Source organism: Panthera tigris, chromosome A1 (assembly GCF_018350195.1).
Source record: "Panthera tigris isolate Pti1 chromosome A1, P.tigris_Pti1_mat1.1, whole genome shotgun sequence".
Lineage (NCBI taxonomy): Eukaryota > Metazoa > Chordata > Mammalia > Carnivora > Felidae > Panthera > Panthera tigris.
In genome coordinates this window covers 48,373,418-48,399,738 of record NC_056660.1, presented here as the reverse complement: position 1 = coordinate 48,399,738, position 26,321 = coordinate 48,373,418, and the positions used below count along the sequence as shown (strand labels likewise).

The 26,321-nt window shown below is 38.2% G+C and overlaps 1 protein-coding gene and 1 long non-coding RNA gene across 3 annotated transcripts in view; one reads left to right on the top strand and one right to left on the bottom strand.

Moving 5' to 3' along the window:
* Positions 1 to 14,478, bottom strand: part of LOC122236588 — a 36,653-nt gene extending 22,175 nt beyond the window's left edge. Inside the window, exons 1-2 of the long non-coding RNA XR_006214677.1 lie at positions 14,201 to 14,478; positions 11,756 to 11,797 (exon numbers count right to left, since the gene is read on the bottom strand). This is a non-coding gene — a long non-coding RNA (uncharacterized LOC122236588). The remainder of the gene's footprint in view (positions 1 to 11,755; positions 11,798 to 14,200) is intronic.
* The window catches only part of KLF12 (Kruppel like factor 12), a 1,146,238-nt gene that overhangs the window by 493,500 nt on the left and 626,417 nt on the right, over positions 1 to 26,321 (top strand). The window contains exon 1 of one of the 2 annotated variants that reach the window (XM_042978214.1): positions 14,601 to 14,741. The exons of the other annotated variant lie outside the window; for it this stretch is intronic. The gene's annotated coding sequence lies outside the window, so the exon portion shown is untranslated. Of the gene's footprint in view, positions 1 to 14,600; positions 14,742 to 26,321 lie in introns of those variants that run through there. 2 annotated transcript variants of the gene reach the window in all.

Sequence of the window (26,321 nt, the reverse complement as noted above, 5' to 3'; positions counted from 1 at the left end):
CACGGTTGTACTTAGATGTGGCCAAATGACTGAGTTCTTGCCAATAGAATGTGGGTGAACACAATTGCCTCACTTCCAGGCAAGGTCCATAAATCCTCCTGGGTGGTAACACCCAGTTTACCCTTAAAAGCCACATGTTGAAAATAAAGTGTCTCTGCGAGCCTGACCCACAAATAATTGCATGGGCAGAACTCAAAATTTCTGCCACTGCACCAGCACCTCTTTGTTTAAGTAAGAAATAAACACGTGTTGTATGAATTCAAGTGACTCTATGTCCTACTATGACAGGAAGTTCCAGCTTACAGCTGTCGATCCAGCATATTTACTAAAAGCTCCCCCTTTCATTCTCAAAAATGCTCTATTTTGAATAATAAATATGCTCTCTACAGTATTAGGCCATAAAGATTTCTGTATTATAACAAATAGTATTACCTTAACTGAAACATTCAGTTACGTTTGTTTTACAGTATTTATTTTCTTGAGCATAGAATAGCTAAACAAGCAACTTTATTTTAAAAGTTTAAAAGAAAAGCAAAGGCATACACAGTATATTATAGATTATTTGATTTATTATATACATTTTAGATTCTGGACCAATTCTGCCAATGTCCATTGCAATGAGCATGTATACAATTAACTCCCTGCCAAACATAAACCTAGGTTTAATGACAGGCATATAGTAGTACTCAATTAAATATTTATTGCTAATGCTACTGTTATTATTTCTATTTTTTCTAATTTATTCTATTATTTCTACTGAACTGCTGAATAAAATATGAATTAATTAAAAATGAATTAATGTAACCTTTTTGAAAAATAATCTGGTAAAATTCTTTAGTCAGTGTTTATTACCTATGTCTAAATAATATCATTTCTAAGAACTTGTCCCCTTAGGTTGAAAATGAGAGATCTACAATTCAAAATAATTTATGCATAAGAGGGGAACTAATTAGTCCAAGTAGCAGAATTCCAGGAACAAATTTGCTATAGGCAACACTGCATAAGGGACCAATACAGTTTAAAGGAAGCCTTCTTTGCATCCTTCTTCCCTATGTGTTGACCTTCTTCTGTAAAGACTTTCTATCCATAAGGTCAGGGAAATGGCCACCAAAACTCCAGATCACATCCTCACAATTCAGTAATTCCAATATAATACATCTGTCTTCCCTGAGAGTTCTAGCAACAAAGTCTCAGAAAGAGCTCCATGTCCAATGTTTATCTCTGAACCATCCCTGAGCCATAAGAATGTTTTATTCTGATTGGCCAGCTTGATACGGTTTCCACCATTGTGGTGATTAGGGGAGGGTGACCTGAATAGCCGCACTAGCACCACACAGAGTGGGAGAGTAGTGCCTGAAAGGCAGCAAAGATGAGCAGATAGACAACTCATTAACTTATCTCTATAAAATGATAGACATGTCATCAAAGATATTGATATAAATATGTTCATTGCATTATTACTTATATTGCTAAAAATTTATAGCAATTTCATAGTCAGCAATAGAAGAATTTAATGGTGATGAATGGTACATCCATAAGAATTAAGATTAGGTAATAAAATTATGGCTTTGATAAATATTTAATGATACACGAAATGCTCATAATATACTATTGTGATGGTCAGTCTTTTTTTTTTTTTAAGAGAGAGAGAAAGAGGGCACGTAAGTAGGGAAGAAGGGCAGAGGGAGAGGGAGGGAGAGAGGAGAGAGAGAGAGAGAGAGAGAGAGAGAGAGAGAGAGAGAGAGAATCTTAAGCAGGCTCCATGCTCAGTGAGGGGCTGGATGAGGGGCTCAATTCCATGACCCTGGGATCATGACCTGAACTGAAATCATCAGTCAGACTCAGTCAAGGGTGGCTCAGTCTGTTGAGCCACCAGCACCCAGCTGGTCTGTTGACCAGCACCCCTGTGATGGTCAGTTTTATATGTCAACTTGACTGGGCCATGGGATGTCCAGATATATAATCAAACATTTTTCTGGATATGTCTGTGAGGGGTGTTTCTGAATATGATTAACATTTGAATTGGTAGACTGAGGGAAGCAGATGGCCCTTCCCAACGGAGGTCAGTGTTAACCCATTGGAGGCCTGAGCAGAACAAAATGGTGGGGTAGAGAAGAATGTGTTTTCTCTGTGTGACTGTCTTTGAGCTGGAATATCGGTCTTTTCATGTCTTCAGACTCAGACTTTGGACTGGAACGTGTTTCATCAGCTCTCCTGGGTCTCCAGCTTGCCAACTACAAATCTTGGGACTTTGCAGTCTCCGTAACTGTGTGAGCCATTCCTTACAATAAACAGTGTTCTGGGTCTGTTTCTCTGGAGAACCCAGACTAATACAACAAGTTAGTGGAAAACTCAGAATTTAATAGTAAATTTCACAAACTTGATATCTCAATCCATTGTTTCAATAAGCTTATTTTATATGAATAAAAAGTTATTTATTATATTCCTCTTTGTGATACAAAAGCAGATACATATACAGTTTTGTTTTTAAAAGGATTTTAAAAGACCAAAAAAATTACATGAAGTTTGAAAAATAAAAGGTGAGTTAAATAAGAAATTGTCTATCTCTGCCAAACAGGATATTAGAGAGGTGGTATCTTTCTTCTGACTGTAGGAAAGTTGGACACAAGAAAATATTTCAGGTGAAATGTTAGAAATATAATGGAAAACTGTTCAATTTCAGTTCAAAAAGCATTTATTGTGTACCTGCTGTATGGACAGCACTCTGCTCAGCACTGAACTTATAGGAATGATAATGGCCTTGAGGAACTCGTGTTGCCTACGTCAACATGAAAAACGAATAGGTAATTTAAATGTACAATACTATGGTATAGCTAATGGTAACGATGTTTAAGGATGCATAGGAAACACAGAGGAACTCAGGTTGCTTAAAAAGGCTTGGGTGTTCTTTCCTGAACCAAGGAAATGGATGTAGTGCCTGAACCAAGTCATGAAGGGGATATGGGGAATAGAGAGAAGCTTTTACATAGGAAATAAAAGCATAAACAAGGTTACTGAGGAATAAAATAACATACATTGTTTGAGCAGCTAATTTAGTGTTTTTGGACTTTAGATGTGAGCAACAGTTGACATAAAAAGAAAAGTAGGATCCAGCTAATTGCCGATTTTCTATGATGCGCCAAAGAAACCAAATGCTCTCTGGTAAATTATGGAGAACCATGGGTAGATTTTGAGTGGAGTAGTAGGTTTAGTTGATATTCATTTTGGATAGACCATGCTGGTAGCAGTATGGCTAGTAAATTTGAAAGCCACAAACTTGGAGGCCAGGATATAGTTTAGCTTCTGTAACAATATTCCTGAGCTCTAGAATGGGCATCATGAGGGTACTAATTGGTTGTGGTTGCAGGTTTGGGAAAGAGGTGACATCATCACAATACAGTTGCTATATCACTAATTTTAGAGGTTGATTATTAGTGGGGTAGAAGAGCGAATGTAGGAAGAGAGAGAATCATGAGATGTGGAAAGTGCTTTAGGATGACTCTCAGGTTTCTATATTGGTTCTCTATATGGTAATGTTATTAACTGGCTAATGGAGGAACAGGATTCGGTTTAAGGATGAGGGTAAAGGAAGAAAATAAGTCTAGTTTTAGACATATCAAATTCAAGGAGACTATCAGTCTTCCAGTGTCCAAAAGTTATTTAATGTGTAGTTTGAAGTTCTAGGAGGTTGTCTGGAGATACAAATTTATGAACTGTTGCTATATATATTTTAGTTGAATCTTTAAGAGTTTATGTAGAGAGGGCAATATAGAATGGAAACAGTAGAGAGCTCTGGAACACTGTGAAATGTGAGACGACAGAATAAAAAGATATTACAGAAGTAATAAAAAAATTTCTCAGAGCTAGAAGGACATGCAGGAAAAAGTATTATAAGCTATGGAAAAGAGTAGAGTTTCAAGAAATACATAGTGGCAATAATACTGTGGCTGAACAGCTAACTCCTCATTGAAAATTTGTGCTCCTCCTTTCTTAGAAGAAAATTGTCACTGGACACCTAGCCAGGACTTTATTTTCCAGAGTCAAGTGAGTTTTAGGAGTGCCGTTTTACTAGTTTTTATCAATAGATTGTGGTGCCAAAGCAATTAAAAAGGAGATGTGCCGTCTCCACCCGGTTTTTCCTACCTCGAAGAGCTAGAAGCAGAGACTCCAAGGCCATGGCTGATGGCAGAGCAGCAACAGGGAAGGAGCCATGGCCCCTGAATCATCACATGGAAGAAAGCCATCCTTAACTAAAAACACCCCCACCAGGCTATGATATGAGAAAGGTTACTCAGGCTATGATGTGTTAAGGTTCTGAAATTTAGAGAGGTTATTTGTTACTGCTAACTAATTATTACTATCACAACCTTACTAACTAATGTTATGATAAGTACAATAAAAATGAAAACTCTCCGTTGAATTTGACCACACTAGGAAATAATAGAGCACACAGTAATGTTTGGATAGTAACTACATTGAGATATGAGGTCAAAGAAGGCTTTTGTCCTAATATAGGACCAGAAGGAGATTCAATCATGTTTTACAGGCTGAACAGAAGAAGTCAGAAGAGACAGAATAAGTGTAGAATAGACAGGGAATCGTTCATGGAGTAAAGTCATGGAAGAGATCTTAAGGCAGAGAGGGAGGGAATGCCTTGATCATAAGGATAAACACCTTTTCCTATGACTGAAAAAGGTTGAAGTGAGAAAAGATGAATAGATACAGAAGTAAGTGAGTCTGAGGGACACCTTAAGATTCCCATGAAATTATAACTATAATAATTGTTACACTTCAATGTTTATGTATTTTGACAATCAAATGCTTGTTATGCTACTTTAAAATGCACAAAACCCATAAGAAAACACACTGGTATCTACATACTGTCATTTGTCACATGACATCACTGGAAAGGAGACCTTTCACATTCACTTTTATTCAATATGCTCATTCTTCTTTAATTCTCCTTTGAAGGCGATATACAAGATAAAGGTTCCTTGCCACAAAACAACATTACCAAAGATCTAACATCAATTGCTGTCCCTAGAAGAGAAGTGCATATTAAGAATAATTCTCTCTACTTCAAGACAGTTCTTTCCAACTGAGAGCAACATGACGAGGCAATCTGATGATTCGTCTTGGTAGTTTGTGATATTTCTGGCTTACAGATATATTTATCTCTATACAGCCCCACTGTGGGACTGAATCTGAAATAACCAAACTAAACTAAAAATGTCCCCAAGTGCTGGGAATGATTGAAACAAATGAGGAGATGGAGAACAGGAAGTGATGGGGGAGGGAAGGAGAAAGAAAAGCAGTGCTCACCACCTTTGTTACGTTCAGTTTCTGACAGCAGTGGTTTGTGGGTCTTGGTCTAAACCCCCATTTTGATGTATTATTACATTTTCATTATAGTGCCTTTTGGCAATTTATAACAAATATGTCTGTGTGATTGCTGTGAAATCTCTTTGTTAAATGGACAGAATTTTAATCATGAAGCAACTGTATTCTTTCTCAGATGGTCCCAAAACCCTCTCTCTGAATTTGTTTCTTTTTTCTTTGTTCCTGGAAGAAATTTCAGGCAGGTCCCACAGCTTTTCAAGTCCCTCTCAATCACTGGAAAAATCTTACATCAGATACAAAAATAAGCAAATCAAAGAAATAAGGACAATTTTCAACATCCTTCAAGTGAAGTCTCTCTCTCTCTGCAATTCATGTCTGATTCAGACACGGAGCTGTTTAGTAGCAGAGCATGGAATGAACATCTCACCCCTCTCTCTCTCCTAATTCCAGCTCCCCGATCCTCACCAGCCAGTGTCAAACCAAGCAGGGGAGAGTCTTTGGGGAAACAGCACACTCTTTGGGTGCAGACACAGTGTGACATACTACTCGTTCCCTCTAGATAGAGTCTACTGCACTGGCTTTAATGGAGCACACAGTGGGGTTTCATTTTTAGGAGGGAAGAGAAAGCATATCCCAGTCATCTCTCTGAGGAAGGTGACATCATTCCTTCAACTGATTTAAGGCTCCTCCTCCCTTAGCCCGCTGGGGGCACCTGGTGATCCTTCTCCCTCATTTCTTTGGGAAGTCCCTCTGTTCTTCTAGGTGGTGCATCTGGGCTGTCTCAGCAGTCAGGAGATCCACAAGAAAACTCTTTCTTCCTGATTCAACATTTTGGTAGAAGTGAAACTTTTCCCTAAGTGGTCATTTTTCCCTTTGCTACCAGACAGGGCACCCCCATCCATAGTTTCTCAGCAGGAGTGAGTCAGCAGTTCCCTTCCAAGGCACGTATGTCAAGACCTCTGGTTCTCTTAAAGCTGCCGACAACTATTTCTAGTGGATTCGCTCTCTCTCCCTCTCCCTCCCCCTCTCCCTCTCCCTTCCTTCTTCCTTTCTTCCCTCCCTCACTCTAATTCATGCTTTCTCTTAAATCCCCACTCTTTTATAAGCTGGAGGTGAGTGGTAGTGCAAACATACTTTGTGTAACCAAACTTTAGTCAGACTCCTGAACCTTCCTCAAGCCCATCTGGAAACTTCCACATAAATCTAGTTTTAGAAAAAAAACCCTGCTAAGTCAGTTTAATCAGAACCCCTAATGTTTGATCACCCTCCCTATCTGACCAGGGTCTTCAATCTCCACCATCCCTCAGGTGATGACTGACTATCCTGACCTGTCTTTAGCAAAGAATTCTGATGGATCAGTTTAACCAAAATCCCTCCTTACTCCTGATCCCATTTATCTACGACCCCCACTCTGCTCCTTGACCACACATTCCTATTTGCCCATGCTGCATTTGGAATTGAACCCAATCTCTCCGCCCTTCTGTAAAATCCCATTGCAATGGTGTTTACACCGTTGGTCACCATGGTCCTGAATAAAGTCTGCCTCAGCATCTTTAACAAGTGTCATAGAATATTTTTTTCTTTAACAGGAGCTGATGCTGGTTATGGCAGAAATTATTTACACCTGGCATCTGATTCATGTGTGGTCTTTGCCTTCCTTAAGGATATAGTTACTTAGTAGTCCTCATGTTCTTCTTACCTTGAAGAGAAGAACAAGGACAGAAAGAGCCCCATGGCAACATCTTATACCTTATTTTACCCTGCTCCCCAAACTGGAAACTCCATGAGAGCAGAGACCTTGTCTGAGCACAATTCTGTTCCTCAGCACCTGACACTGTGCCTGGTACATAGTAGGTGCTTAAGAAATAAATACTTGTTAGATGAATGAATTCTGTCCTATTTATTCATTTCTGGAAAAATAAATACTCTCCTCTCTTAATGTGACTGCCAAAAGTCTAAATAGCAGCAGGAAAGTATGGTCTAGCTATAAGAGTGGGAACATTTCATTTCTTTTTGCCATACAGTGATAAACCTTTACACAGACTTGCACTAATCAGAGAACTCTCCACTACCTTCTCATTATTAGCCTGTGCTTAAATGAGATGATATTTAATGACATACTTTAAAGGTAATGTAGTTACTCAATTTAAATAACAGACATTGAGTGACTTGTACAGAACCTCAATAATAGCTAGTTCTTAAAAAGTAGAAGGCAAAGCCCAGAATTACTCTGTCTGTCATGACAGTGTGTTTTAGTTTTTTGTTGTTGTTGTTAAACATGAGGCAGTATCTCATAGAGTACTCATACACCAGATCGAGTTAAGGTTTTCATTATGAAGGTATTAAAAGCTCTTCATTGTAATTTTTTTTACAGACCTCATCATTTGTAATTTTATTGGAATGGTGGAGATGTTTTAAAACTGTATGATTTTCTCATACAATTCCAACCAAACTGGACATATTGATTAGTTAACTAACTGAGCCTAAGGCACAGAAAAGGGACTTTTTTTTTCAAGCCTTTTAAATAATTATATAAGATACAAGACCGATCACGGGAAAACTGTCCATATTTCTTTAACTTTGCGACCAGTTGTTTTCTTCAACAAAAATCCATTTACTATGCATCAATAGCATGGTGTTTTCTCTCCTTCCAGAGATTTCCCACAGAAGTTATGACTGGAACTGGAACCCTGCTATAGCAGTGATGGGTTATTGCCAGCTTTTGTCCACTGCCAAGTGTATTTCTTATCCTCTCTATTAGATTATAAGCAACGTGTAGACATTTTCTATAATTTTCTATCTTCTCACAACACTTGGCACAGAATAAATATTCATTGGTATATTTATTGAATAGATGTGCCAAAATTTAAAGTTTGTGTAGTTTCTCTCTTAGAACTATTACTTCATCTTCTTTAAGTAGTAAATTGTCAGTATACTAAAAAATCTAAATTTTAAAAGTGATGGAAAATCTCTAATGAATTCAGAATACTTCTTTAAAAATTGCCTTCCTTTTCTTCCAAATTTTACTTATTTACCATTTTATGGTATTCCTGGGCTTACCTTTAAGTGTCTGCTACAGGAATTATTCTCCCTAATAAAACTGCAAACGTACAAAATTTTGTTTCTGAACTTATGGAGCCCATACCAAGTTATTGACATGTAATGACTTTCTCACACCTCACACCAGTTCTTTCCTTCAGCAGTCTTGGGGGAGGGAGGCATTTAATGTGATGTTGTAGACATAGGTCTTTTTCAGAACTCACTGGATTTGAATCATGGTTCATCCTTTCACTGGTTTATGTGTTGGCAAGTTAAGTCATTTCTCTAAATCTTAGTTTCCTCTTTGATAACATGGAGATAAGAGCAGAACATATTCCACAGAGAGGTTGTGATGAATAAGTACAGTGAGGCCTGTAAAGCATTAAACATGGTGCCTGATTCCTAAGTACTCAATATATTTTGATAAAATATTTGGTCATGATTATCCAAATGTAACTATTTTTCATTATGCCAACTGCACATGGACCTAAAAGGATTGAGCCAAAAGTGGTCACATGCAAAATAATTCCATAATAATATTCTGAGCACCACGACATAGAAGGGATATAAAGGTTGCACAAGCAAAGCTTCTTAGAATGTGTGATTTCGTTTAAGGAAGATTCACATGTGCAACCAAGTAGAGAAGGAGGGAAGACTGCTATAGCAACAGTTGTCAAAATCAAGGTTCTTGGAAATGTCATGGCAATTCGGAGGGGAGAGTGATCACTTTGTGTTAAGAGATGTTAGGAGATTGGTTCAACTAAGCCTTCACTGGAAAAGTTGCACAAGAATTGAGTCTTGAAGGATCAGTAGGATTTACGGAGAAAACAATAGACAGATGGTATTGCCATTGAAGGGGACCTATAAGAAGCATGAAGGGAAATGCAAGGCATGTTTGTTGAGCTTCCTGATGTTCCTGGAGTGTGGTGGCCGTTGAGAGTAGACAGGTAGGTTGATGGGCAATCACAGGGTTTCAAGTGTCCTACCAAGGGACACCAGCTTTTATTCTGAAGGCAATCAGAATCCATTGCAGGTCTAGAGGCACCATTTTGGTAGTAATTGATGAATAGAGGGAGAATGGAAACAAATTTAGGGGAAGAAACTATTGACGTTACGGGAGTGGTACAATCAAAGGGCAATGCGGGCCATACAAAACCAAGGCTGTGGCAGTGAAAATGGAGGGCAAACCTAGACTCAAACCGTGGATTTGGCAGCACTAGCTACTCCTCTGAAAGCTGGCAATTAGAAGAAAAAGAGTCATTTATCTTGCCTTTCTGTAAAAACCGTGTTTCAGGATAACCAAATAACCTTAAATGATGTGAAAAAGTTATTTTTTTGAAATCAATAGCAGCCAACGCATATATATGATAGGAATGATAGAATTAGAAACTATGTTGTGCAGCCCTTGATGAAATAACTGATTCAAGCAATAATCATCAGTAGATAAAGGCATTAGGTGAAAAGACAATCGGAACTTTACAATGAAGGGTGTGGCTGTCCCACTGAACACAGGAAATCAGAAATGTGGTTTCTCCTGATACAACATAATGTGAGGCTCACAGCATTTTGTAGTAAGTACCCCAGCAAAAAGCTGTGTGCCATTATCCAAGCTTCTAGAGTGGATTTTCATTTAGAGAACGTATGGAAGACAGAGGAACAAATTAAATGGCACCACAAGAAAGCAAACAGACAAATCTAAGATATGAGGAATTCTACAACAATAAATCCTGTTTTAGTAATAAGTCCATCGTGTGAAGAAAAGGGGTGGAAGGGAGGCTCAAAGTAGGTACAGAGCTAAAACGACCAACTGCAATTTGTGGACATTGGCTTGAAATTTTTCATACAAAAAAAAAAAAGAAAATATTTTTGCCTGTTCTATAATTTTATGCTTTCAGCTCTCCATCTAGGAAAGCAGATGCTGATGGTTTTTATGGATCTTGTTTTTCAGGAGTTTTTCCTTATTTCAGTGGTGTGTGACACCTTGCACTGAAGCAATGTTTTAAGAAATTTATTGTCAGCAAATATTGACTCTCATGAAAGACAGAAACTCTCCTGAAAGACAATGATCCTCATTGTGTTATAGGAAAGGGTTTGGTCATTACATTCGTAATAGATTTAGATGTCAGAGAAAAATGACCAGTCATACTGCATGCATGATGATTTTTTTAAAAACCATGGGTAACAGAAGTATTTAATAACAGCTGGTTTCTCTACTGCTTGAGGTAGTCAGTCTGTGACAACACTCTAGCATCTGAAATGATTACAGGCAATATGCCACCGCATTTTTCTTTTTGATCGTGGCCATCATGTGTCCTTAATAGAGGACCAAATGCGTATTTTGGTTCGTCTCAACCATCTGAGTAGTAAATAGTCTCTCGCAACCCTCTCATAGGAGACAGAGCTAAACCAAAAACTCGTTATTTTTCTTTAATGTTAACATGAAGTAAGCAGAAATCCCAAAGATGATGGATAACCAAAAAATGAGATTTAAGTGTGAGACTTCACATAAGGGAGCATGCGGTATCTCTGAGGTAGTTTTCTCAAGTTAATCATTTTTAAAAATGCATTTTAATTCAAGCCCTTGGAATTGTGAAAATACGACACAAATAGAACTTCCTAAATGCCTCAGGCCCGATGAAATTAGTCACTCACTCTGGCATCAATCAATAAATCATTGTTGATTTATTAGTCATATATTACCTTGTAATTATCCCCCCACTTGACAGCTTACCAAGCACTCACACGTACATTAGCCCATTTCCATCTCACAACAGGCATTTGAGAGCACTTGAGGTTGTTGTGTTCGTTTGACACATGAGGAAATGGCTTTGCAGACAGCTTATGGACCTGCTGGTTCTGTTGCTGGTAGAAGTAGGGAGACTGGGCCCCCAATTTAGAATGTGCAGGCTGGGGCACCTGGGTGGCTCAGTCGGTTGAGCGCCGACTTCGGCTCAGGTCACGATCTCGCGGTCCGTGAGTTCAAGCCCCGCATCAGGCCCTTGTGCTGACAGCTCAGAGCCCGGAGCCTGTTTCAGATTCTGTGTCTCCCTCTCTCTGACCCTCCCCCATTCATGCTCTGTCTCTCTCTGTCTCAAAAATAAATAAACGTTAAAAAAAAAAATAGAATGTGCAGGCTACAGCTCCGTCAAGTCACTTTTTGCAGAAGCAGGATGCCCAATATAAGGGACAGGGGCTGACACAGCTGGGACTCTAACCTAATCAGAGACACGGTCTCCCCACCAACTGCTAACCTCATTTGTTACAAGATTACAAGCCACACAAGTGAAATTCTTCATAATAATGTAAGACAAGAATTCAGGAGTGGTCCCAAAACAGAACAGATGCATTTCCAAATGAATGAAGGAGAAATACTTACTGACTTAACCTGTTTTATTGTTGGTGTCCTCAACTCCATAAACTGTAAGAGGGAGAAAGAGGTATGTTATATGTTAACATTGTTAAATATCTGTGCTTCTTCTAAGATACAACTCTGAATTCCTAAGTGATTATAAGAATTATAATAATTGGCTGGGGCGCCTGGGTGGTTCAGTCAGTTAAGCATCTGACTCTTGATTTCGGCTCAGGTCATGATCTCATGGTTCGTGAGTTCGAGCCCTACGTCAGGTTCTGAGCTGACAGTGGGGAACCTGCTTGGGATTCTCTCTCTGCCCCTCCCCTGCTCTCTCTCTCTCTCTCTCTCTCTCTCTCTCTCTCAAAATAAACATTTAAAAAATAATTATAACAATTGGCAAAATCAAGTGCAAGAACTGCACCGGGCATGTTGCACCATACTTACTTCGTCCTTGAAAAGGTTGTGAAGGGCATGTTATTGTTACTGTTAGACATTTTATAGACAGGGGAGATGAATCCTAGAAAGATTAGGTAATTTTTCCACATAAACACAACTAGTGCATAGGACTGAAGCCCAGCACTATCAAACCCTAAAGTCCACATTCTCCAGCACACAACTAAGCTTTTCCTCCCTTCTCTGTCTCTCTCTGTCTGTAGTAGCAACAACACTATTCCAAAGCTCTTTGCAGATAGAAAACTTCTTCAAATGGAATAATTGATTCATTTATCCAAAATGTTTGTATTGAGCCTCTTCCTTGTGCCTATAAATATATTACATGGCTTCTACTGTAAAAGATTTGCTCTATGTTTGAGAAGACAATACACAACTACACACACACACACACACACGCACACACACACACACACACCCCACAGAACACCACCACTACTATTACTACTAACAACTGCTTCTCATCGCTGGGATCTTATTATGCATCCAGTTGTTTTAAATGCTTCCCATGTGGCGACTCAGTTAATTCTCACAGTCCTTTGACAGAACGTTCCATTTATCTGATTGAATATTATGTGGGCTCATGTTTCAGGTTAACGCTATCTCATTCCTGAAATGGAATAATAGTTCATTTTATAATAAATCTAAACCCAAGCTGTAATTTTAAGGAAGTTATTTTACAGATATTCTTTAAATAATTCCCAACTATGTAGCTTGGTAATTTCAGTATCAAATTATTCATTCATTCAGTAAGTGTTATTGAGTATGCATGTACGTATGGCCTTGGGCTAGTTGCTATTAAGATAACGTAAGTGTAACAAAAGCACCTCCAGGAAGTTTATAATCTAGCAATATAAACCTGCTTGTGTACCATCAGAGATGATGCAACATGTCACCCCCTGCTTTGTTTCTCCTGTGTCCACCTACCACAGCTACTTGTGGATGTGTCTCTTAACAACCCCACAGAGTAGACTCGGGCCTAGCATGTTCCCTAAAAGAATCCTGAAACACACAGCATGACAAATACCTTGGTCCCACCATTTTGTAGGTCTTGGTCATTATCTACATACTGCATCTAAATTTTGGTGACCAGGCACACATTCATCTAATATTTACAGAGCACCTACTACGTGCCAAGCATGGTTCTAGGTCCTGAGCACACAGCACTGAACAAAGCAAACCCCTTCCCCCACAGAGTTTGCATTCTAGTGTGGGGAAACCAAATGAACAAAGAAAATACATAGAGTGATAGGCCATAAAAAGGCGTATGGGGAAAAATGAAGAGAATAGGGAGAAAGGGTGATGTGTTCTCCAATAAGATGAATTTTGAAAGGAGTGTTACAGTGAGGGAACAAACTGTGTGGACATTTTCAAGAAGAGCTTTCTAGGCAAGGGTCATAGTATGTACAAAGGCCTTGATGCAAATATGTTTGGCCCGATTTGAGGCCGTAGTTGGATGAGGAAGTCAGATGTTTGGAGAGGAAGATGGAGCTGAACAGGAACAAGACCATGTACGTTCAGCTCAGGTTGTCCCAAGAGCCCTCCAAACCCAGAGCTCGTATACACATGCCAGGAAGTAGAATTCAGTGCAGACCTAAGGCCCATCTAACGCAACCAGGATTCAGCTTTGCCTGCATTTAATGCGGTGGTCTGCCTACTTTCCCTACTCAGAATTCAGTCTCAACACAGTGAAGTGGACATGGGGAAGAGAGAGGTGAATTCTAAAGGCATGCAAATCTTATAATAATAATACTAATCCAGTATTTTTCTTTAAAATCAGAGACCCACCCTTCATGTCCGCATAGTTTGGAAAGGGTCCAAATACCCTGGACCTTATCATTTCCTTTTTTCCTATGCCAGAGTCTCTAACAAAAGACTCTGCTATGTTGAGGAAGTCTCCTAGGAAAACCACAACCACCACCCTTGCCCAAGCTCCTGATATGTGCTCCCCACCCCTCTCTTTTGGAAGCCTCATAGCAACAACACATGAGTTTGTGATGGGTGCAGAGTCTAGACTACCTGATTTTCTCCCAGGACTAATATTTGAAGTGCAGTGAGTTTCCTTTAAACCCTTCTGGCCTGAGGACCCAGCACTGCTGCATCCTCTCTTGTCACAGTCCCAGTACAAGGCAAGTAGCAAGTGGATGTAAACGAAGTGTGATAAACCAGCACTCCAGTTTGGGCCATTAATGGAGGAAGCGACAGCAGAACTGTCCTTGTCCCGCTGTCTACTCCAGCTCAAGCTGAGATCACTTATGCCCACAATTCCTTCCCTGACTTGTTAGATAGGCCCTATCCATTTCCTGCCCCATCATTAATCGGGGCAGAAAATGTGTTGGAAGGTTCATATCAAATTCCATAATGGAATTCCAGAACTGGAATCTCTAGACTTCCATTTTACCACCCTTGTCCCCAACCTTTTTCGCCTCTAACAGTTCAAATGATTTTGACAAGCCATCCCTTTAATTCAACATGTGTCACGTGGAAGAATTACCTAGACAAGTGCCTCAGGGCCAGCTGATCCTCATCAGAGAACTCTAACTCAGAAAGCTGGAAGCAAGTAAGCATGGTCTTTAGTCCTTCATAATGTCTTGGTACGAGTGATCTGAGTTAGTGATAGATAAAACTTCCAGGAGTGTCCACTCAATGTCCTTTCATGAAAAATATTGAATATTATTCAACTTAAATCCCTAATATTTATCTTTCATCCTCACTCTAAGGACATGCATTTTATTCATTTTATTCCTGTTAATTCCTGACACATAAATGATAATAAATGCTCAATGAATTACTGAGTGAATGAAAGAATTAATGTACATACCAGATGTAGCCAAGAGGTACAGAGCTGGAGTGATGTCTCAGTACAGCATTCTCTGTTCATCTCTTTCTTGTCCCTGCCCCTCAGGACCTTGTTTCTTCACTGTGTCTTTAGCCTATTTACCCTCTCTGGTAGTTCAGTTCATTTATAGGACTGAGATTCCACCCAACAACTCACCTGGTGACTAGGATCTGAAGGCCCATTAATTTTTAGCAATATTTCTTCCAGAACCCTGAGTCATATTCTCTGTATTCCTGTTTCTTTAGCAAACAGGGTTGCTTTATTCCAAATAAATAAATATCCCACATTCGAACATCCCAAATTCATTACAATCCACACAACTTTAAGGTTGAAAGTCACCAGGAATCTGGGTAGGAAGGACTATGAAGTGTCAGCATCTTTTTTCCCTGATGTTTACCCAATGCAGATAAATGAGCACTTTCTAGTGGGTCTTTGAAAGATGGACAGTATTTTGCTAAACATATATTTAAAGGTGTTTCAGAAAAATTGGTGAGAAAGGATATAGAGACAAAAACTCACTTGATTTCTTTAGGGAATGGAAATAGTCCTGTTTAGAATATAAGGTTTATTTCGGAGATTAGATTGAAATGATTAATGTGGTATGAATATAGATGACTATACATAAGCTAAATCCTCATATGTATGGAAATCTTGCATATTAATTCAAATTACTGTCAAGATGGGACATTGAAACCTAAATATATTAATACATATTGTAAAATAAAACTAAAATGTTCTGAGAGTAGAAATGGGGCATTTTTAGCTGTGAGAGACATTTACTAGCCAAGAATTTGGAGATTACAGTTTGGGTATAGAGTGGGTAGCTTGTATGAAAATGAGAAGGTGCTAAAAATTCAAAATATGCAAAGCAAAATAAATGAGTTAGCTTAGGCTAGACCTTCCCCACAACAGGTGCATCCTCTCTGATATGTTAGAATGCACAGGTGGCTCTCTACTATATCCCTTGCAAATAAGTTCAGTCTAGGCTACAAGGCACTAGAATTTATTAGGATAGATCTGCATTCAAATTTTGGCTCCATTATTCACCAGCTGTGGGACCTTGGGCCATTTATACAACCGCTATAATATTATTTTCTCCTTTGTGAAATATAATTCCTGACTCATAGGTTAATAGAAGGACTCATGAAATAATCTAAGTATGTGTTCAACACAGTGCCTGGGATATAATAAATGCTCAAGAATGTCGGTGTGTTGTGCCCTCTTAAAAGAATATACTCTTTCATTTATCCATATGCATACTAGGATAGTGGTTACGTCTACTTTTACTACTGAATAAAGTGCTAAAGAAGACAGCTATAATTGTTTAGACTTTAAACAATTCTATCAACTTTGGGAAAGCTATTAATAACCCCATTATCAGTTTTTTTTTCTTTTTTTTTCAATATATGAAATTTATTGTCAAATTGGTTTCCATACAACACCCAGTGCTCATCCCGAAAGGTGCCCTCTTCTATACCCATCACCTACCCTCCCCTCCCTCCCACCCCCCATCAACCCTCAGTTTGTTCTCAGTTTTTAAGAGTCTCTTATGCTTTGGTTCTCTCCCACTCTAACCTCTTTTTTTTTCCTTCCCCTCCCCCATGGGTTTCTGTTAAGTTTTTCAGGATCCACATAAGAGTGAACACATATGGTATCTGTCTTTCTCTGTATGGCTTATTTCACTTAGCATCATACTCTCCAGTTCCATCCACGTTGCTACAAAGGGCCATATTTCATTCTTTCTCATTGCCATGTAGTACTCCATTGTGTATATAAACCACAATTTCTTTATCCATTCATCAGTTGATGGACATTTAGGCTCTTTCCACAATTTGGCTATTGTTGAGAGTGCTGCTATAAACATTGGGGTACGAGTGCCCCTATGCATCAGTATTCCTGTATCCCTTGGGTAAATTCCTAGCAGTGCTACTGCTGGGTCATAGGGTAGGTCTACTTTTAATTTTTTGAGGAACCTCCACACTGTTTTCCAGAGTGGCTGCACCACCCATTATCGGTTTTAAAACTTTATATATCAGGATGGTAGGATGAGAAGTAAAGTAGGAGAAATAGGGGGAAATGAATGGAAGAAAAAAGAGCCTCAAGCCGCAAACTCTAAATGAATAAGAAGTCCAAAAAAGTTATCAAGGTTGATACTATCTGATATGCCATTTCTTCTTTCTTACCCACATATTTTTCTACTTTCACCTCTTTCTGATACTTTTCAAGTCCAATTTCTTTCATGTGTTGAGAACCTCCCCCATACCACATACTGTGCTAGGAACTCAGGATTGCACAGGCAGACTGGGTGAAATCCCTACCAGAGGTGAAAGACAGCTATAAAATACTGTGACACATGTAGAGAGTTATTTACAGGTTGATAGGATAGCCAAGATAAAGTGGAGCATGGTTTTGCGAAGAAATGAAGGATACGTCGTAGGGGAGGTGACCTGAAGATTGAGTACAGGTTATATACCTAAGCATGGATATTTCAGTTACAGTATTTAACAATTTTTTTTCTCCTACTATCATCCATCCAACCATCAATGCGTGTACACACACACACACACACACACACACACACACACACACACACACTTATTTCTTTCCATTCTCTTCTATATTCTAGGAATTTAAATTCACCAATGGAGGAAAAGATCTACTAAGCAGGGACATAATTGATATCAATTACTGAGACTTCTTGGAACTTGAAACAGCAAATTTTATTTAAAAGATGGTGGCAAGAAATTGGTTCTTGGATTATAGCATCACAGAAACTAGAAACCATTCCTTCTCTCATCAGACCTACTGTACTAAGACTCAATAAACTGAAGAAAGTAGGTCACAAACTAGCATGCTCAAGAAGACTTCATAAAAACTCAGAGGCACAGGCTTTCCACTTTCCTTCATTCCCATTTCTGAAACCTTGTCTTTGCCCAGACCTGCTGAATCAGAATTTCTGATGATAGAGATTGAATTTAAGAAACTAATAAGTAAAATGCTCCATGTAAGTTAACAGCCTTCTTGTTAAGAAATTTGCACCGAGGTATATTTCCATTTGCATTTGTACAGAAACAAAATGTTCCTGTTATGTAGACATGCCCTTAGAGAAGAATGAGTTTTGATATTCACCAAGGGAAATAAGGCTTTTTTTTAATATTAAGAAATTAATAATGTACTAAACCTCCCAACCATAGATTGTTAATTTAACGGAATATTTTCCAAATAATTTTAGTTGTATCTACTTATAAATATTTTGTGTTTATACTTTCTTAAGAAAAATGTCTTTGTTACATGATTTCTAAGAATAAGAAATACTAGAATTTTTTCAATTGTTAGAACAGAATTCCCATAGACTATAAGTGTTTATTTTTCTCTATATCCTCATTACTACAATTTACTGGGTCAAATTGCAATAGCTTATTTTATTAATGTTTATTATTTATTTTGAGAGAGAAAGAGCAAGAGTGAGCAGGGGAGGGGCAGAGAGAGAGGGAGAGGGAGAGAATCCCAAGCAGGCTCCACACTGCAGTGCAGAGCCCGACTCAGGGCTCTGTCTCATAAACCATGAGATCATGACCAGAGCCGAAATCAAAAGTTGGACACTTAACTGACTGAGCCACCTATGTGCCTCAAATTACAATAGCTTATTTTAAAAAAAAAATAAGGAAAAATAGTTCACTTAATTTTGTTGTACAGCTACTTAAAAAAAATAAAGAAAGAAGACCAGATTAGAAAGAAATTTCTATTAGAAGCAGCTATCCAGATGGAGATGCAATATAAGATGGGCTGTTTTGCTATCATTGTTGCTATATAATTTAATTATTTTATGAATAATTCTATCATCTTATATCCTGAACTGTAGGAAAATAACTTGAGAGGAGTGAAAATTTCATCCATAGGGATGCAAAACTGAATTAGTTATGTAGTATTTGGGATTGGTGTGGGGTTTGGGGTTGTTGTTTTCATAAAATGCATCACTATTGGTGATTCTATTGGTTTTCCATTGGTTTTTTTACTGCTGTGTAAAAAAATTATAAAAATTTTAGTTGCTTAAAACAACACAGGTTTATTGCTTCACAATTTCTGTGGGTTAGGAGTCTAGGTTTGACTTAGCTTAGGGTCTCATAAGACTATAATCAAGGTGTTGACCTGCTGTGTTCTCATTTGGAAGCTTGATTGGGAAAGAATTAATTTTCATTCTCATCTTGGTTTTTGGCAAAATTCATCCCTTTGCAGCTATGTGACTGAGTACCCACTTCTTACTAGCTGACAGCTGGAGGCCACAATTCAGTTCCAGAGGTCACCATACCTAGAGGATCACTATGTGATCCTCTCCATAGACAGCTTACAACATAGATGCTTGCTTCTTCAACACCAGCGGGAGAATCTCTCTCCACAATCTTCTAAATGGAATCTAATATAATGGAACATAATTATGAAAGTGACACCCCTCACTTTTGTCATATTTGGTGGTTTAACACAAGCCTGACTTCATTCAAAGGGAGGACTATTCAAAGGGAGAACTCAGTGGTGTGCCTCTGAAATCAGAAGTTTTATTGCACATTTTAAATTTACTTATTTATTATCATCTCTCTGTCCTAGAATATATGTACCTTGAGATCAGGAAAATGTTTAAATGATATTGGAAAGAAGTGCTTTAATATGAATAAAATCGAGACACAGAATGTGTTCAAATATTTGTTTTAAAAGTTACTGATGAAGGTACTGATGAGTTACTGAGCCACCCGGGTGGCTCAGTCAGTTAGCCTCCGACTCTTGATTTCAGCCCAGGTCATGACCTCACAGATTCATGAGATCGAGCCCTATATATGGCTTAGTGCAGAGCATGGAGCCTACTTGGGATTATCTCTCTCTCTCTCTCTCTCTCTCTCTCTCTCTCTCTGCTCCTCCTCTTCTCATGTGCTTGCTGTCTCTCTCTCTCTCTCTCTCAAAATAAATAAATAAATAAACTTTAAAAAAGTTACTGATAAATTACTTACAAACTAAAAACAAAGAATATTAGTTATCTTTGTATTTTATTAATTTAGTGCTGCTTTTAGACATACTGACTTCAATAACTTGCTTAGTTTGCTGACCTCATCAATTGTCTGGACCTTCTAAGAATTAGTCACAAAGAAATATATCTAATTGTATTTATGAAGGAGTAAGCTAAGTACATGTAACAAAGAAACCAATAATATAATAACAAGTATTGTTGTAAGACTGTTGTGAAAACAGTTATGAAGTTTTCGTACACAACAGATTGGCCAGTACAAACTGACCGGGCAGCTCAGTCTCCCAACTTTATCATCCATAAGGTACCATCCTTGTCTTCTTGGGCCCAACAGCACAGGGACACATCCATTTTCCAGAAAAAAAGAAAGGAGGAAAGAGTCAAGGTCTAGGGAAATAAGTTCTGCTCATGTCCCCTTGGTTCAAACATAGTCACGAGGCCACACATAGCGGCAAGGATGCAATGAAATCTAGCCGATGTGTGTACAGTAGGATCCCAGGACAAAGGGAGAAAGAGATTATGGGGAACAACTAGCAATCTTCTAGAATAATAAAACAGTTTATCAGAGCTCTTGATGAAGAGAGCCAAATCAACTTCAAATCACAGCAGCTCTCCGATGACCTGGGTTATTATATCCCACTTGGAATGCTAGTGTGAGTCTCCTCACACTTTTTTTTGCTCACTTACAGAATAGAAGTAACATAGGTTTGCGTGTGTTTGCCTGACAAGGTTTTTGTGATAAACACTCAGAAGATGTATTTTCAGTACTCCTCTCTTGAGCCTAATAAGCTGCTTCTAATAAGATAGTTGCACAAAGTCATTCTGTAAGTCTCACAATTTTCCTTTTTAACCAACACAATTTTTCTTAATAAAATAAAAATGTTAGCACTCTTCCTTTTTTTATAAAATGGTTTTAAAAAGTCTCTCTTTGAATATTCATGGCTTTTAATTTTCAAATTCTTAATTTGCAAAATTGTACCTAATTGTGATTTACCAAAGTGTTAGGCTCTTGTTTTTACAAGTCTCATTTGGCTTATTTTAGGCAGTTCAAGCAAAATTCTTTCTCTACGTGCAAAATTCCATATTGAACAAACTGGGTTTTTTTTATACACTGGTTTCTGGAAGAACGAAGCAAGAGGATTTTTTTCCCCGACATGGCAAATCAATTTTTTTCAATCTGAATATTTAATTTTCCTTAGCCATATCTACATAGCTTAAGTGATACTTACAATAAAAATTATCTTCTCATGTAGTGATTATATACTCTAAGGAGTCCTGATCCCAGAAAAGAGTATTTTGAGATGTAAGAAAGTATGGAGGCCCTGTTTATGCCTGTAGGTAAAATGTAATACCTATATACTATACTGTACCTATATATTAGTCACAAAGAGAAAGTATGGGAAAAGAGACAAAACAAAAATAAGCATCCAACCACATCACACTTAAATATCTATCAGTACTAAATCTAACCCCAACTGCCCCGCTCACCACACAATCACACACACACACATACACACACACACACACACACACACACAAATCACACATATACTTTTTCTCACCTAGTTCATTGCTTGAGCGAGCTTCCTTGTGTGGCTTGCCTTTGTGCCTTTCACTCCCCTCATTTGTGCTCATTTTTAACACTTAGTTCAATTATTGTCTCCTCTGGAGATCTTTCTGAGCCTCTCAGGATGGATTGAGGGTCGCTTGTCCTGCATATTTCCCTAATTTTATATTTATTATGATATATTGATATCTTTTTGTGTCTGCTTCCCCAATAGGCTGGGAACCCTTAAAGGCAGCAATGCATTTTATTCCCCCTCACTAGAGATGCCCAGATCAATGCCTACTACATAATGCACCCTGAATAAATGTGTATTGAAAATATAAATTAATGGATTTTAAAAATTATAATATATGTGACAATATTTAACACCATTCCATTGAATGGTTGGAGTACTAGCTTGGGATCTAATTCATCCAGAATTATTATCAACATTAGTTGAAGCAATTATTTCAGTGTTCTGTTTGTGAAAAAGGAAAGAGTTAATCATTTTGGGTTCAACATCTATTATGTGCAGATACTTTTATGGCACAAATACATTGTCTCATCCACTCATTAATTCTACATATATTTGTGGAATGCTCACTATGTTCTACCAACTGTTTTAAGCAATAAAGACAGACAATAAAAACAGTAGATAAAATGCCTGCCTTCATGGAGTTTATGTGGGAGGAGAGATAAAGGCAGGCAAGGAGGAGATAAGGCAGAAAGTAAATAAGAAAAATAAGTAAACTATATTAAATAGTGCCAACCGCTAAGAACAGCAAGAATATGAAATATAGAGGCTAAAATTTTGAATTGGGTAGTGAGTCTTACTGAGCAAATGAATTTGAGTAAAGACCTAAGTCAAGTGAAGGTGATGGCTGTGCATCTGTCCAGGGGGACAGATGATAGAACACTTAAGAATTGAGAGAGTTCTTTTAGACTTACCAAAGTGAAGGTCATAGTGCTTTTCAGTAGAGTGGTAGAGGTAAAAATTGACAGAAGTGGGTTCAAGAGAGAATGAGAGGGTCTGTGAATCTGGCAGAGGCAAGCCTAATTTAATCTTCTAAACAACTCAGTGAGGTAAATAGTTTTAGTCCAGTTATGGATGAAAATGAAGGCAAAACATGTGAAATAATTTGCCTGAAGTGCTCATAGAGGCAGAGTTGGGATTCGAATCCAAGCCAAGTCTATTTCCCCAAGAGCCCTCCAAATTAGTGAATTGTTCATTGGCTCTTTTGGCTATATTAATCATCAGTTCAGGGTTAGCACCACTGCACGGTAATTTTAATAATTTTTAAATAAATGGTATGTAACTGATAATCATCACAAAAATATGAATTAACTAGAAACCCATTAAATGGGTGACTGCACATGAATACGGATTCCAACACTTAGCAGGCACACGAATCAGAGTAAGTGTCCTGCACTGATACTTGCTCGACAAAACCATAAGATAAAGAGTATTTGTGCATTCCCCACGCAAAGCACTGAAGTAAACTATATACACAAGATTAAAAGTTAGCAAGGCTCAGGCCCTATTCCTTTTAAAGGTAATAGGAATTATAAATGAAATTATCATAAAAGATGGTTGAAGAAATGTTTTTCATGTTCGCCTTCCTTAAGGGTGTTGGGGGCGGGGGGGAGTCAGAAAATTTGGTAGGACAGAAAGACATCAATTTCACAAAATGATGCATCATACTGGAAGAACAAATATTGTTAAAATGTCAGTACTACCCAATCTACACATTCAATGCAATCCCAATCAAAACAGCACCAGCATTCTTCACAGAGCTAGAACAAACAATCCTAAACTTTGTATGGAACCACAAAAGACCCCAAATACCCAAAGTAATGTTGAAAAAGAAAACTAAAGCAAGAGGCATCACAATCCCAGACTTCAAGATGTATTACAAAGCTGTAATCATCAAGACAGTATGGTACTGGCACAAAAACAGACATATAGATCAATGGAATAGAATAGAGAACCCAGAAATGGGCCCACAAATATATGACCAACTAATCTTTGACAAAGTAGGAGAGAGTATCCAATGGAAAAAGAGTCTCTTTAGCAAATGGTGCTGGGAGAACTGGACAGCAACATGCAGAAGAATGAGACTGGATCACTTTCTTACACCAGACACAAAAATAAATTCAAAATGGATGAAAGACCTAAATGTGAGACAGGAAACCATCAGAATCTTATAGGGGAAAACAGGCAGCAACCTCTTTGACCTCAGCCACAGCAACTTCTTACTTGACATGTCTCTGAAGGCAAGGGAAATAAAAGCAAAAATGAACTATTGGAACCTCATCAAGGTAAAAAAACTTCTGCACAAAAAAGGAAACAATCAACAAAACTAAAAGGCAACCGACAAAATGGGAGAAGATATTTGCAAATGATGTATCGGGTAAAGCTTAGTATCAAAAATCTATAAAGAAGTTACCGAACTCCACCCCCCAAAAAACCAAATAATCCAGTGAAGAAATGGGCAGAAGACATGAATAGACACTTTTCCAAAGAAGACATTCATATGACAAACAGACACATGGAAAGATGCTCAACATTGCTCATCATTAGGGAAATACAAATAAAAACCACAATGATACTGCCTCACACCTGTCAGAATGGCTAAAATTAACAACTCTGGAAACAACAGATGTTGGTGAGGATGTAGAGAAAGGGGAAACCCTCTTACACTGTTGAGGGGAATGCAGACTTGTGCAGCCACTCTGGAAAACAGTGTGGAGGTTCCTCAAAAAATTAAAAGTAGAGTTACCTTACAACCCAGCAGTTGCACTACTAGGAATTCATCCAAAGGATATAGGAGTGCTGATTACAACAGGCACATGGACCCCAACGTTTATAGCTATGCTATCAACAATAGCCAAATTATGGAAAGAGCCCAAATATCCACCAACTGATGATTGGATTAAGAAGATGTGGTTTATATGGGGCACCTGCATGGCTCAGTCGGTTGATCTTCTGACTTTGGCTCAGGTCATGATCTCATGGTTTGTGGGTTTGAGCCCCATGTCAGGCTCTGTGCTGACGTCTCAGAGCCTTGAGTCTGCTTTGGATTCTGTGTCTCCCTCTCTGTCTCTGCCCCTCCCCCACTTGTGCAGGTGTGCTCTCTGTCTCTCCTAGAAATAATAAACTCATAAACTTTAAAAAAAACTTTTAAAACACACACACACACACACACACACACACACACACACACACACACACACACTGGAATACTATTTGACAATGAAAAAGAATGAAATCTTGCCATTTGCAACAATGTGGATGGAACTGGAGGATATTATGCTAAGCAAAATAAGTCAGAGAAAGACAGATACCATATGATTTCACTCATATGTGGAATTTGAGAAACTTAACTGATGATCATGGGGAAGGGAAGGAAAAATAAGATAAAAACAGAGAGGGAGGCAAACCATAGGAGACTCTTAAATACAGAGTACAAACTGAGGGTTGATGGGGATGGGGAAATGGGTGGTGGGCATTGAGGAGGGCACTTGTTGGGATGAGCACTGAGTGTTATATGTAAGTGATGAGTCACTGGCATCTACTCCTGAAGCCAAGACTACACTGTATGTTAACTAACTAAAGAAGAAAAAAAAACAACAATGATGCATCATACAGATAATGTAGGAGGAAATTTTAAAAATTGTTTTCTTATGGAAAATTTCAAACCAAAAAATAGGTACAATTGTATAACAAATTGCATGTGCCCACAATTCAGCATCAACAGTTACCAACTCATGACCAATTTTGTTTCATCTCTATCCTCACCTACTTTTCTCTCCTACTGTCAGATTATTCTGAAGTAAATAAACATCATATCATTTTATCTGTATATATTTTAGTGTGAGGGGATTTAAAAATAAGTAATTCACATGGCTTACTTACATGATAACAAGGTTTTAAAAAAACATTTAAGCTCATCCCTTTCTTTAGCAGTATCCAAGTTCAAGTTGTACCTAAATAATGGTATCTATTTATTTTTTTGAAAACAGTGTTTTCATATGTGTCTATTTCTTTTTATTTAACTATTGTTGGCACATAATGCTACATTAGTTTTAGGTGTACAACAGTGATTCAACAATACCATTGACTATATGCCCTATGCTATAGCTTTTATCCCTGGGATTTATTGTGGAAGTTACAGTAATGGTATCTGTTTTATTTATTTATTTTTCTTTAATATGAAATTTATTGTCAAATTGGTTTCCATACAACACCCAGTGCTCATCCCAACAGGTGCCCTCTTCAATGCCCATCACACACTCTGCCCTCCCTCCCACCCCCATCATCCCTCAGTTTATTCTCAATTTTTAAGAGTCTCTTATGGTTTGGCTCCCTCCATAACTTTATTTTCCTTCCCCTCCCGCATGGTCTTCTGTTAAGTTTCTCAGGATCCACGTAAGAATGAAAACATGTGGTATCTATCTTTCTCTGTATGACTTATTTCACTTAGCAAAACAGTCTCCAGTTCCATCCACGTTGCTACAAAAGGCCAGATTTCATTCTTTCTCATTGCCAAGTAGTATTCCATTGTGTATATAAACCACAGTGTCTTTATCCATTCATCAGGTGATGGACATTTAGGCTCTTTCCATACTTTGGCTATTGTTGAAAGTGCTGCTATAAACATTAGGGTACAAGTGCCCGTATGCATCAGCACTCCTGTATCCCATGGGTAAATTCCTAGCAGTGCTATTGCTAGGTCATAGG